General features: G+C 35.1%; 1 long non-coding RNA gene and 1 pseudogene across 1 annotated transcript; both read right to left on the bottom strand.

Moving 5' to 3' along the window:
* Positions 1 to 2,079: 2,079 nt before the first annotated feature.
* LOC145162751 (uncharacterized) lies at positions 2,080 to 2,759 on the bottom strand. Its single transcript, XR_013739300.1, has 3 exons — positions 2,703 to 2,759; positions 2,487 to 2,610; positions 2,080 to 2,417 (listed from the first exon to the last, which is right to left on the bottom strand). It is a non-coding gene; the product is annotated as an uncharacterized LOC145162751 (long non-coding RNA).
* Positions 2,760 to 3,411: 652 nt separating this feature from the next.
* LOC145164283 (cytochrome b561 and DOMON domain-containing protein At4g17280 pseudogene) lies at positions 3,412 to 7,090 on the bottom strand (annotated as a pseudogene).
* Positions 7,091 to 7,927: the final 837 nt, after the last annotated feature.

The following is a 7,927-nucleotide window of genomic DNA, read 5'->3' as shown; positions in this document are numbered from 1 at the left end:
AGTTATTATATCAATCACGTGTGATTAATGACTATCAAACAAATGGATTTACTATACTTTTAACTGTTTTATCAAACAAACTACTTCAAAATGTTTATCAAACTCTTTTACATGTTAAACTCTTCATCAAACTTGTTCTTACATGCCAAACCTTTTCCTTTAACTCTTTTAAACTTATATATTGTCAAAACCATGTCTAATGCATATATAGTTATACTAGCTGTTTACCCGCGCCAAGCGACGGGTGCAAATAGATTTTTTCATAAATTAGTTTCCAGAGGCGATTAATTTTTTTTTGCAAAGCGGTGAGCGGCCAATAGTTTCTTTGTGGCTGCTGGAAAAACAGGTGGGGTGATATTATTAATTATAAAAATATACATACTGGACTTGATATTCATGGAAATATCCTGGGACCATTTTTGAAGATTTTTTCTTTTGTATCTTTATTTTGTCCATAAACCCTTTGTTGATATTAATTGTATAGTTCTTCTTTAACACAACCTAAAAAAATAATTTGTTCAACAATTGCACATGTTTATCAGTAATGCAAGTAAAAAAAATCATTATCATAAATTATGCATCTCAGTTTACTCAATTTAAGTTATTTTGTTTAGTCACACACATACCAGCAACACTTCTATGGAATTATTATTCCTTACATTTAACTCAAAATGGATAAATCCAAGAAATAGAAGCAACCATTTATAAGGCAAAAAATCCAGAAAAAGACAACACAAACATGGTCACAAAGATAGATTCACACACCTAAAATGACTATTTTACCCTTCTCTAAATTTTTTTCATTATTTCATTAAACATACTAACATGGTTAGGCGCCCTAAATGAATATACATGAAGGATGAAGAAGAAGAGTAAAAGCTACATAGATCACCTCGTAGTAGTCCAAAAACTACAGATTTTGTCGTCATCCTTCAATTTTAACCTTTTGTGTATGTATGCTTGAATTGATCGGTGACTGAAATCAATCACAAATTGACGATAATACCCTTTACATGTATAAACATCAAATAAATTCAATATATGACGCAATTCAAAACCTTTGTTTCATAAAGCATTTCACAACCCACTCAAAAAAACCTTTGAATTTCTTGTAGTAAATGACTTATTTCAAAACATTTCATACTAAATCTCATATTTCTGTTAAGAAAAATGATAACAGTACAGTCACAATCATGTCAAGAAAAATCTCATTTCTGTCCCATTTTATTAAAACAAACATGAAGATCTATCAACTAATTTGTAAAAATTTACAAAACACACCTAATTTTTACCCATGAATATATAACAACAAAAAAATAAGAATATGAAATGCTAAATTTGCCCCTAGAGTGAATAAAACTCCTAACCTGGTGTTGAACTAAGAAAATAACATGCAAACACACACACAAATTCCATTTTTAGCAAAGAAAAGTAGGTCAAGAAGGCAAGTTTTTTGTCTTTTGAAAAAAAAGTAGGTCAATAAGACAATTTTTTTTAAATGGCAAAAAAAAAATCATTTTTTCACTAAATCTGTAAAAATCAAAAACAAAAGTCAAAGTGCAATGCTATTAACATGCAAAAACAGAATTAACATAACCATTTCTCTTACAATATCCAATAGAAATGAGCATTTAGGCATGTACTTGTTTGTCAACCTGCTTCATGTTCGTGAATATATCCCAAATTAGACTTGACTATATTATCAATGAAGAAATATTACAATAATAATAAAAAATGGTAACAAATTTAATCAAAATAACATATTGACAGTCCAGATGCACACATCATGCAATTGAGATGAAAGTGAAGGTATTTCTATGATTTTGGGGTAAACCTTAGGTTGGAAAATCTGAAAAATTCAAAATCTTTCTTTAAGAGAACCAACATGTTCATCTTTCTCCAGGCAATTTTGCTTCTCGATTTTATTCACTATTCCTAGATGACTCTATATATATTATTCGGATGGAATTCTTATTATTGCAATATTCAAGGGCCAAAAACAGGGGTTCACAACATGCAAATGGTAAAAGAAATATATATGAAAAAGGTCACCAATGTTAACAAAAAGGACATCGGGGTTGTGTTTTACTGCCACCCATTTGGAATCTTTTATTAGTTGAAGCCCACTAACATGTTCATCTTGCATTGCACCAGCATATTCCTGCATCATTTCCCTGTGCATTACAAATTCATAAAACTAAAGATTTGAAAGATGGCACATAAGGATGAAAAGGTTTACATGTTTACCTGTCCAGCTGGCACCTAAGCATCCCCTGTTAGCTTAACTGCTTCTACATATTCATAAAACTAAAGATTTGAAAGCTCTTTCATGCTGCCTTCTTCTTTCCACCGACCAAATTTACGCCTTAATTGAATCAGTTCTGAAGTGTAAAGCCCATGTGAACCAACGTACAATGCTAAAAAAGTATTTATAATTTAGTAAGATAAATTATAAAATAAGATAATGAATAAAATAAAATGGATACCATTTAATGGATCTTTATTTGTTGGAAGCTCAATTCGGTTAAATGTTGTGGATCCGGATAAAGGTTGATGATTTTTAGCATGGGTAAGTGTAAGATTAATCAACTGGCCAACATCTTTAAGCACCTGTAAAATGTTTTATAATAACTATATATTTTGACAAAAAGTCAAAAATACCGCTCTTGTTTTACCCTATTTTAGAATTTTAGTAATCTGACCTACATGGGTATCTTTCCTTTTCCAATTGACTTGGCAAGATCAAGCATAATGATGTCAAGCATAATGTTATCTGTGCTACGATTACCACGAACGTGTCCTTTTCTCAAGCTTAGCTGGCACACAGATCAAATCTTTAGGAGGGGTATTACTGTAAATCTTTTGTACTAAGCCACCAACTACAATCTTGACTGCAAAATGAAAATCTAACATGAACCCAATCGAGAGAATGATAATATTCCTAATAAGAAAATATAATGTTGATGGATTAGCAGTTGAAGAGTGAAAATAGAATATAAACCTGCTCACAAATGTGACAAAAGGTACACAAGATATAAGGTTTACTTCGAGTTTTGAAGTTTAATGGAGGCTTTTCTTTTATTAGAAACTGGTTCTTCATCTTGCGACTGTTCTTCATCAGCTTCCACTTCATCAAGCAAATTTTCTGCATCAGGTGTTGCCCCGTCTTTCTTTTTTATACTAAAATAACAAAAAGTAATGCATAGTTGTTAAACATATGATTACATATTTACTGGAGGATGGTTAATATAAAACTAAAAATTTTAACTATCAGAAAAGTTCATTATCTTTCAAGATTTCATTTGACTCGGTAGGTGGCAACACAAAGCCATCCATCTGCAAGGAAATAAACAACCAAGTATGATGAAAATAAGATAGCAAACACTAAACTATACTTACTTTACGCATCAACTCAGCACTTAACAGATTGAGTATTGATAACAGCCGGTGATTAAAAAGTACCAACCTGCAAAACTTACCAATAAACTTAAGCAACAACTCATCAACACCCAAAAGGGCGATTTACACAAAATTAACATTTGGAAGAAGAATAACCCTCGTCTGACTAACGATTTAGAAAAAATTAGGGTTTTAGGACATAAATTACGGCATAAGAATAGAGAATAGAAAGATACAGATTGGAGAGGAGATTGTTTGATGTTGTAATTTGAGGAGAAGCCAACTTTTGTTGATCCCATCCGATCATTGTTGTTTGCTAAGAATCGAACGAAATGGTGGACGGTGACCTGCTAATAGGTTGTAGCGACGACCAATGAAGGTGTATCCGGTGGCGTGGTGGTAGATGTTCCAGTAAAATCTGTATTTGTTCTCTGGTTTTGGCCTCAAAAGCAGAGCAAACGCATGAAAAATTGTTAACATCAGTTTCAATTCTACACAAGATTAACAAGAAATTATGAAAAATGTGATCGATTTTTGCATACCTAAATGGTTCCTAGGGAAAAAAGTGTGATTCCGATGTTGCGGTGAGTGTTGTATTCGATTCCGAAGGAGTCGCTGCCGAGTTTCAGTCCGGTGGCCCATCCGGCTACTCCGACGACATAGGCGGAAGCCTGGCAGGTGACGTGGATGTAGAACCAGGCTGGGTTAGCCGACTTGAAGACTTTCAGATATCTCGCAGCCATGGCTCCCATTGGCATCATTACTCCCCAACTTACAGCGTTCAACACTCCGTGAGTCTGTCAAATTGTTAAATGTCAAAACCAAATCCATAATTTAGATCTCGATCATCAACAAAAAAAAAAAAGAAGGAAAAAGTTTAATCGACTAAATATAAAAAACTTACGTTTCTCCTTTCTAATAGATTTTAAAGCGATTAGGAAGGAGACACAAAGAAGAGGGTTCGATTTCTTTCTGATGGCAGCTGTTGTGTCTAGTGTTGTGTGTAGAGAAGATTAGGGTAACATAGAAGGTAATACCGTGTATACGTATATCCGATGTGATTATGAGCTTAATATTATTATACACCAGGTAATAGGTATTGTACCTCTTAATTTTCAAGAAACATGCAATATGCATAATAATATAGTAAAGATAAGTAAGGTTGGAAGGACTTAGGACTCATAACACACTTTATTTCTTGTTCCTTGTTTGGTTGTGGACTTAGAGTACCCTGTTGTTTGTCCGAGTGTCGTTTGATCCTTAGTTATATATTATGTATATATGTATAGACATAAAAGCATTTATCTCAGTTCAATACACTCAGTTATACAAACAACTCTACTAGTAAACTATAATAGGTATAGTTTAGGAAGTCACTATTCACTATTTCTAGTATAATGGAACATACAAAGAGTCAGTTCATACATGACTCAATACATACTATAACGAGAAACAGATAGAGAATACTATAACGAGAAACAGATAGAGAATACTATAACGAGAAACATATAGAGAATACTATAACGAGAAACAATACATATTATACACTATACAAGAGAACATACTATGATGAGAAACAAAGAGAACATACTACATACTAGACAGAGAGAACATACATTTCACTAATACATACAATACATATACAAGAATACTATAACATAAATGTGAGCCACGGTTTCGGGGCATGGCATCACTGCCATGACTCGTTTTATATCCAAAGTCTCCTGGAGGGAGAGCGTGAATTTGTGTGTAGATCTATACTGGATTGACTATCCTACACCTTGCTGTTCTCTATAGTGGGACTTGCAAGTCTACGGGTGCCAAATGTCATTTCTTCCGACGTCTTTCATTGTCGTGTTTTTAGTTGATAGTATGGTGCAATCATATCATATTATACCTTAATTAACAACCGGTTTAAGGTAGTTAGTACAGCAGTAGTTACTATAATACAACACTATAGTACTTTATTATTTTCCCATTGCATTCACATTGTGATCTTCTCACATAAACGGTAATGTAAAAACTATATTTTTGGTTAATGATAGTCACACTTGGGAAAATACACAATCTTACAAGAAACAAACGTACAGAACATTTGATGCCTTGGTAGAAGGCTACTTTTAGAAGAAAATATAGGATTTTCTAGGAGATACAAACATTTACTACAAACATTTACAAACTTATACATCAAACACTTACAAACATTTTCATACAAACAATGACACTAAAATGCTTATAAACTCACCAACTTTAAAGCTGATCAACTCTTTCAAAATAACTTGTATTCTCAGGTCATCAGTAGACAGGTATCGATGCCAGGTTTTGAGAAGATGGAGCTCGTTCAAGACTCATCTCTTATTTTTATCATTCATATTTTTGGTGTCTTATAACTATGCATAACACACTTGTATTAAATTATATTATTCATGCAATGGATGATGTTGTTGCTTGTTTACTACTATGCTTTGTTGTGATACTGTACATGACGTCCTCCGCCCCCAAACGTTTCTGCCGTTTCGGTTTTGGGGTGTGACAGATTGGTATCAGAGCATTTTTTATAGTGAATCGAGTATGTGAACCCATAAAGGATATACAAACTATAAACACAACGAGATTAAAATACTCTGACCAAGAGTTTATACTTTTAAATACTAAAATATTTAATGAAGTATACATACCTGCATTCATACTAAAATCAGTGTCACTAGGACAGAACAAAAGTATTACGATTGTTGAGCATCACAATTAGACTCGGGGATGTATGGTCAGTTCTGGGAATGACATAGCCTGATCAACTATGTTAGTCCAAGAAGTGATTAGGATAGGCCCAAGGATGGTTGTGAGGCTGCAACAAGTCTAAAAATTTACCAACACTACTACATTGAAAACATTAGTACAGAACATGAACCTAAAATACTATAGGAGTATTTTTTGTTACTATAATTCTTATCTGAGAACTAAAGGTCTTTATTAGTAGGTCAATAGTTGCTAAGTGGATACGCTAAGGTTATATGTGACTAGGATATCATAGACTTAGAATCTGTGATCTTTGCTTTACTTCCTGTTCCTTGTTTGGTTGTGGATTTGGAGTTAGGGTCACTTTTTCGAAGGTCTATCCTGTTTTGATTACATGTAACTAGTATGCACTATGCCAATATTGAAGTAACTGATAAAGATCATCTTATAATTATCTAATTAGTACGTCTATTAATTATTTCCTTATTCCTTTTCTCGCGTAGATATCATGGCTGGATTCCATCCCCACGGGGACCCGTACTTCCCTAACCAAGGTAACGGACGATGGCTCGAAGCAGAGCCAGAAGAGGATCATCCAATCCCTTTGGATGATCACCTCGCAGAAGGCTTTTCAGATGATTCAGACTCCAAACCAGAAGTCAACAACCTACCCCTAGTGGCTCAAATCCTGAACCCTAACCCCCGACCAGCATTTCAAGGTCCCACACCTCTGTGGACAACAAACTTGAACAGATGGAGCCACGAACTGGGTCAACGCTTACCTTACAACGGAGATCGAAGCTTCTATGACTTGAGCGAGGGAGGCTCAGCGGATAGAGTCCTGCCTATCCTGGTCCGTAGGATTGCCCGTAGTGATGAGCAGGGTAGAGCGGCCATCAACCGAATCCTGTAAGTTGATGCCGATGCGGGAGTCAATACCGTACACATTCGCCATCTGGAGTCTGCTTATGAAAGGACTCAAAATCAGAATGCGGCCCTGCAGAGAGATCTTACTACAACCCAAGCTGAAGTCAGAGAACTTCGAGCTAGGCGGGCAATGTCTGAAAGGCGCATGAGAGACATGGAGCATCTTCTGTCAGAATCAAGGACTCAATCTAGTGGTTCTCGGCATAGATAGAGCCTACATAACTTTCTCTTTTGGATATAACTTAAATTATGTAAAAACTCTAGTTTAAATTCCTATTTACGTTAAGACTTTGAATCTGTTAAGTCTCGTTAGGTCATAGCTCTGTCAAAATTTTCCTATCTTGGTTTGATGTAAGACCTACTTCTAGGTCATTTTTCCTGAACTTGTTTCATCTGTAATACCAGTATTATTGACAAATATCTAATCTCATGGAAATTTTTATCCAAGTGCTTTCATCCTTCTAGTTCTAGATATACGTTCAATCATACTATTCAATGGTGTTGTTGGGCTATGGAGATATAGTCATTGAGTCACTCTCATCATTCTCTCTATTAAATTCTTACCAATATCTTCATCTTTGTGATCTTATAGCTACAAGATGCCTCCGCGTCGATCAACGAGACGCACTACTCCGATAACTCCGAATCAAACTCCTTCTCCTCAATACAACCCAGCGGCTACCCAAGCTGCTCTAAATGCGGCTGTTACTGTAGCTTTAGCACAATTCACCAATACCGGTACTAGTGGGAGTGGGACTTATGTGCCTCTCACTGTTGTCGAAGCTCCAGTACGCACTAGGGAGTGCTCGTACAAGGATTTCACCAGCTGTAAACCCAGGTCCTTCAATGGCACTGGCAGAATCAT

This window comes from Lactuca virosa, chromosome 3, assembly GCF_052849685.1.
Source record: "Lactuca virosa cultivar CGN04683 chromosome 3, Lactuca_virosa_CGN04683_v6, whole genome shotgun sequence".
In the NCBI taxonomy this organism is placed as follows: domain Eukaryota; kingdom Viridiplantae; phylum Streptophyta; class Magnoliopsida; order Asterales; family Asteraceae; genus Lactuca; species Lactuca virosa.
The sequence above is the reverse complement of the archived record's forward strand: the minus strand, read 5'-3'. Positions and strand labels throughout refer to the sequence as shown.